The 7068-nt window shown below is 32.6% G+C and overlaps 1 protein-coding gene across 1 annotated transcript in view; it reads right to left on the reverse strand.

The window, feature by feature from the left end:
• Positions 1-5716, reverse strand: part of LOC134707439 (zinc transporter ZIP10-like) — a 31294-nt gene extending 25578 nt beyond the window's left edge. The window contains exon 1 of the mRNA XM_063567180.1: positions 5625-5716. The gene's annotated coding sequence lies outside the window, so the exon portion shown is untranslated. The remainder of the gene's footprint in view (positions 1-5624) is intronic.
• Positions 5717-7068: the final 1352 nt, after the last annotated feature.

Consider the following 7068-nt stretch of genomic DNA (forward strand, 5'->3'; position numbering starts at 1 on the left):
GTCAAATCGAAAAATACAAATTTGACATCGAATACCCCTTTATGTTTATTTTTTCAAATATTCTATGAAACACTCACACACATATATATATATGCCTTATATATCATGTACTGTAGTACGCTGTTAGATAAAAACTGACATGGAAAGGTAACACCCGCCCACCGAAAGCTTCATTTTTATGAAGCCCAGGTGGTCGTGTGGTCTAGCGGGACGACTACAGTGCAGGCGATTTGGTATCACGATATCTCAGTAGCATATGTTCGAATCCCGGTGAGGAAAGAACAAAAAAATTGTAAAAGCAAATTAACAGATCTAACATTGTTGGGTTGATGTTTAGACGGGTTATATATATATATATATAACGTGTGGAACTTGCAAGTTGTAATATGTTGGTGAATCAGAAACATCTTTTAACATCCGACTAAATAACCATCGATCATTTTATACAAAAGATAGAAACTGCCCAATCAAAAGACATATTTTAAGAGCAGGGCACGATTTTGAAAACGTCACATTTCAAATCATTTAGAAAAATCAAAATTGGGAATAGAAGTTCATACGATTTATCGAACATCAAAAAATATGTTGAACTTTTACTCCTACTTTATGTAGTTGTAGCTACAAATATATTTTTATACAACATCAATAAATATGTTAAACTTTTAATGAAATTCTGTGTACTTCAAGCACCATTTTTTTGGTGATGCATCCGATTGAAGAACACCTTAAGAGATGCACACTCCGCCTAGCATTGGTCAGAGACCTTATCCCCTCATCTAACTCTAGCTTATATATTGTCTAGCGCATCGGTTACAGTGCAGGCGATTTGGTGTCACGATATCTCAGTAGCAGGGGTTCGAATCCACGCGAGAGAAAAACAAAATTTGCGAAATCAACATTACAGACCAAACATTGCTGGGTTGATGTTTAGACGAGTTGTATATTCAGAATGTACACAGCCATGTATCACCATCACTGCTGGAGATCCGATGGATAAATATGTTGTAGAGTTGTCACTGGTTCAGACGTACTTATAGATATAATTATTTCTGTGTCTGTATCTTACATTTATTTGTAGGATCCTTTACTATAGATAATACCGTCCGGCATTTCCACTTGTTATCCGTGGATGCATTTCAAAGACAATGTCAATGATTTTTTTAGTATGTATAATTTTTTGCCTTTTATAGAATTTTCAATAGCCACAGGTATCTACTAGTATTCAATTATGAGAGAATGCGGGTTTAACTTTTTGATCTGTGGCTGTTTTCTACATTTTAATTTGGTCATTATCCTTTTGTTTGAAAGCAAGACGTAATAGTATTACCGTCACGCTTTTTTAAGGTAATATTACTTCATATGTTGTGTCAGTGATGTGTTGTAAACTGATTATAAACTGGTTGATAGACCCCCTAAAAAAACATTTAAAAGGAAATCAAGGTCATTGACGTAAGTCCTACATTTTGCCAACTTGAAATTTTTATTTCAGCGTCGCAAAAGATCAACTTTTTACACCGTCTTTACACTATAGGAAAAAATGCAACAGCGGGGATAATTGTAACCAATATTTTGCAAAAAAATACAGATTCGTTCACCTGTAACTTCATTTTACATAAACACATGCTTTCAGAGAACGTATAGTGGAGATCTAAATAATTACGTGTTACACATAATGATATAATAAAAAAACTTTCCTTTACATAACTTTTTCAGAAAATTTGATTAATTTTTTTCAACCGCATCCTACAGTTTCAGATTATAAAAATCTTTCAATGTGAACTAGCTACGAGACATATTACAAAATATGATTTATTTTTATATGTCTCGTAGCTAGTTCACATTGAACATGTTGAAAGATTCAAAAAATATTATAACTTTTTTTTTTCTTCAATCACTAATGAAAGTGAAAAAGTAAAACAATAATTTTCTTTTAGCAACCAGAGTGGTTCAATGTTTTCAAAAGAAGATAAGAAACATGGACGACGAATTATTCACTTGAAATTGGATAATTCGAAAGTGGATAAGTCGATCTAAATGAAACCGTATTCACGTGAATTTCAATTTAACCCATTAGCTGGCGATTAATTACGCATGAATAATCCCTTTTTCAGCTATTAAAAAGGTAAAGAATGTCAAAATTGAAAGTGAAACAAGGAAAAAAACAATTGATTAACTGATTCGATCCTAAAAATTCTTTTACAGGTAAAAACGATGACTAACATATATTGGAAACCTGTAATATTCAATCAAAAAGTCCTAGAAAAATTCAATTGCACGAGTTCGCTATCTGTTTATGTCTATATCTATGCTGTATCGGGTTATTTGACCATCGGCAATCTTAAATGGATACTTCAATAGTTAATTATATTGTGCTTAGACTAAAATACATACGAAATGCTGATACATTTAAATATAAAAATTTGAGTCAAATCGAAAAATACAAATTTGACATCGAATACCCCTTTATGTTTATTTTTTCAAATATTCTATGAAACACACACACAGATATATATATATGCCTTATATATCATGTACTGTAGTACGCCGTTAGATTAAAACTGACATGGAAAGGTAACACCCGCCCACCGAAAGCTTCATTTTTATGAAGCCCAGGTGGTCGTGTGGTCTAGCGGGACGACTACAGTGCAAGCGATTTGGTGTCACGATATCTCAGTGGCATATGTTCGAATCCCGGCGAGGAAAGAACAAAAAAAAATTGTAAAAGCAAATTAACAGATCTAACATTGTTGGGTTGATGTTTAGACGAGTTATATATATATATATAACGTGTGGAACTTGCAAGTTGTAATATGTTGATCAATCAGAAACATCATTTAACATCCGACTAAATAACCATCGATCATTTTATACAAAAGAAAGAAACTGCCCAATCAAAAGACATATTTTAAGAGCAGGGCACGATTTTGAAAACGTCACATTTCAAATCATTTAGAAAAATCAAAATTGGGAATAGAAGTTCATACGATTTATCGAACATCAAAAAATATGTTGAACTTTTACTCCTACTTTATGTAGTTGTAGCTACAAATATATTTTTTATACAACATCAATAAATATGTTAAACTTTTAATGAAATTCTGTGTACTTTAAGCACCATTTTATTTGGTGATGCATCCGATTGAAGAACACCTTGAGAGATGCACACTCCGCCTAGCATTGGCCAGAGACCTTATCCCCTCATCTAACTCTAGCTCATATATTGTCTAGCGCATTGGTTACAGTGCAGGCGATTTGGTGTCACGATATCTCAGTAGCAGGGGTTCGAATCCACGCGAGAGAAAAACTAAATTTGCGAAATCAACATTACAGACCTAACATTGCTGGGTTGATGTTTAGACAAGTTGTATATACAGAATGTACACAGCCATGTATCACCATCACTGCTGGAGATCCGATGGATAAATCTGTTGTAGAGTTGTCACTGGTTCAGACGTACTTATAGATATAATTATTTCTGCGACTGTATCTTACATTTATTTGTAGGATCCTTTACTATAGATAATTTAGCTGATCTGTAAAAGTAACATCTTCATGCCTTATATATATCATTAACTGTAGTACGACGCTAAATTAAAACTGGCGTGGAAAGGTAACAACCAACAATGTTAGATCTGTTAATTTGCTTTCGCAAATTGTTTGTTCTTCCCTGGCCGAGATTCGAACTCGTTCTACTTCAATATCGTAGCACCAAATCGCCTGCACTGTATCCGACGCGCTAGACCACTGGACCACCTTGGCTTAACAGAAAATAAGCTTTCGTTGACCGGGTGTTACCTTTCCTCGTAAGTGTTTATATATCGTCGAAAGATAGTATATGAAATACAAGGCATATTATTATTAAATAAATGAGATAGATTACAGCGAGTTCGGTTCCGACTCAATCGACTAGGATCACCAATGATACTGCCAACTTTCAGCGGTTCACTCCGGGAACTTATGCTTACTCCATCAATCAAAACTTATATGGTAATTTTTATAAACTTTCTGTTTACAAAACTTTGAATTTTTCGAAATACTCAGGATTTTCTTACCCCAGGAGTAGTTTACCTTAGCCGTATTTGGCACAACTTTTTGGAATTTTGGATCCTCAATGCTCTTCAACTTTGTATTTATTTGGCTTTTTAACTATTTTGATCTGAGCGTCACTGATGAGTTTTATGTAGACGAAACGCGCGTCTGGCGTATAAAATTATAATCCTGGTACTTTTGATAACTATTTACACCACTGGGTCGATGCCACTGCTGGTGGACGTTTCGTCCCCGAGGGTATCACCAGCCCAGTAGTCAGCATTTCGGTGTTGACATGAATATCAATTATATGGTCATTTTTATAAATTTTCTGTTTACAAAACTTTGAATTTTTCGAAATACTAAGGATTTTCTTACCCCAGGAGTAGATTACCTTAGCCGTATTTGGCACAACTTTTTGGAATTTTGGATCCTCAATGCTCTTCAACTTTGTATTTATTTGGCTTTTTAACTATTTTGATCTGAGCGTCACTGATGAGTTTTATGTAGACGAAACGCGCGTCTGGCGTATAAAATTATAATCCTGGTACTTTTGATAACTATTAGCACATCGATATAGCTAATAGTGGTGTAAAGTGCGTTTAACACAACAAATCAATTATCAATCAATCGAATCAATCAATTAATAAAAAACAATCACGAAAGAAAGACGGAAACTCCGTTAACATGAAAGGAACAAAATAATAGTAAGTTAATAAAGAATTTGTATTTAGAACGGAAAAGCATGGACAAAATCCTATTCGTCTTCAAAAGACTCATCAATAACGCTCGAATAAAAAAGATGTTAAAAAAGCCAAATACAGTAGGAAGATGAAAAGTATATATTGAGGACCAAAAATTCCTATATGTTTTGCCAAATACAGCTAAGGTAATCTATTCCTGAGGTAGAAAAGCGTTAGTATTTCATGCACCATCATAAGTATAAAAGTATAAAACGAAATTAACTAACAAACTTATTTAGATTGCAATAAAATGATGATTATCCATATAAAGATTTATAAAATTATTTCGTTTTTAATATTGTACAAGTAACGCTTTAAATTTGTTTAAAATAATTTAAAAACAGAAAATACGTTTTCTATTTTGTTATTTTACTTCAAAATATATAAGAAAATCTAGTTTAATTTAGATTTAATAACAACCAATGTACACGTAAGAACATTTCAAGAAAAGAGCAATATTATCATAAAAAAAGATACATCTTGCTGTATATTGAATCAAAAATTTAAGACACTGAAAATAAATTAAATATCTATTTTTAGATAAATGGACAAAAAATTAAACAATAACAAGTCACTTAACAAAAGCAGAATACATTTTGCTCTTGTATGTCCTATATAAAACATTATGCAGGTTCTACTAATTAACATATTATCATTTTTGTCAATTAATAAAAACACTAAACTATTAGTTTAACATAATTTAATTACGATTCCATGTGACTCTCAGAAAGGCAGGTTGTATGGATAAGCGTTGGTCTATTAAATATGAAGCTAGTATATAATCATTGCCAAATACATGTGAGAAGTCCTTTTGCTGTTCTTATATCATAAAGTATATAATTGTATACTTACATGTACTTTGATGAATGTCAAATCTAATAACAAAGTTATAAAGAAAATACCTGTCTTTAAATATGGACAATCACGTTTAAACTGAACTTTACTCGTTTAGTTTGAAGTATTTGTATACTAGTAAGTTTTTTTTTCTGAATATAATTATAGTATGTATATTGGAAAACATGAAGGGAGGAAATTTAAATATTACACATAAGGCTTTATGATTACACTTTTTGTACTTCACAAAACAACGTAAACAGCGAATGGTACTACGTATTTCGATCGACCTTGGAAAAACGTTATCCTTGAGTTTTAAAAAATAACAGAATGTTGAATGGCTTAGTTTGAGATTAGGATCTGCAATATAAGTACATCTTTAAGCTTGCTGAACTTGAGTTAATGCTTTAATGATTTTATAGATTATATAGATATCATAAGATGTGATATGAGTGCCATCCAAGTTATAATTTATAAAAGTCTCATATATTTTATGATGTCATAATACTAAACCCCTATCGGGACACCGTGATCGGGAAGCATTGTGCTTCAAAGCCTTGATATTTATAAGATAAAGACATAATCTTTCAATCAGTTTAATTGAGATATGGAGCTACATGTAGCATGTCAGTAACTGCGAGAAGTTCTTTGTTGATTTATGTATCATTGTCATTTTGTTTAATTTCTTTTGATACCTTTTCTGACATCGGACTCGGCCTTCTTTTAAACTGAAATTTGCTGTGCGTATTGCTGTATGTTTATTTTTTCTACATTGGCTAGAGGTATAGGCCGAAGTTAAAGTTCTCTAAAAACATGTTTAACCCCGTCGTATTTTTTCGCCTGTCTAAGTCAACCTCTTAGTCAGGAGCCTCTTGTTCTTGTTAGTCTTGTGTGATTTTTATTCAAGTTTCTTTTATTTATTTCAATCAATTATCACTGAACTGGAAAATATTTTTGTTGAGGGGTCATCTGAAGCACGCCTCCGGGTGTATAGATGACCCATTGGTGGGATCCGGGTGTTTTCTGCTCCTTTGGTCGGGTTTATTGTCTCTTTGACACATTCACTATTTCCATTCTCATTAGTATAATACCTACCTGCATTTTCACCAATATATTTGATTGGCAAGCATATAAATGTAGAATACATGATAAATCCTGCCAAACTTTGTACGTGCCTGAGTTTTTAAAGTCAGGAGCCTGTTATCCAGTTGTTGTCGTTTGTTGCTGAATATCATATTTGTTTTTCGTTTATTTTTTTGTCAATAAATCATGCAGTTGATTTTCTCATTTGAATAGTTTTACATTTATCATTTAGAGGCCTTTTATAGCTTGCTATGCAGTATGAGCTTTTCTCATTGTCGAAGGCCGTACGGTGACCATATGTTGCTTTAGTTGTCAATGCCACAAACACTAGGTAAAATAATTTGTATTATATCAGAACATAAACAAACAGGTTAAATAT

The sequence above is a fragment of the Mytilus trossulus genome, chromosome 2, assembly GCF_036588685.1.
Source record: "Mytilus trossulus isolate FHL-02 chromosome 2, PNRI_Mtr1.1.1.hap1, whole genome shotgun sequence".
NCBI lineage: Eukaryota > Metazoa > Mollusca > Bivalvia > Mytilida > Mytilidae > Mytilus > Mytilus trossulus.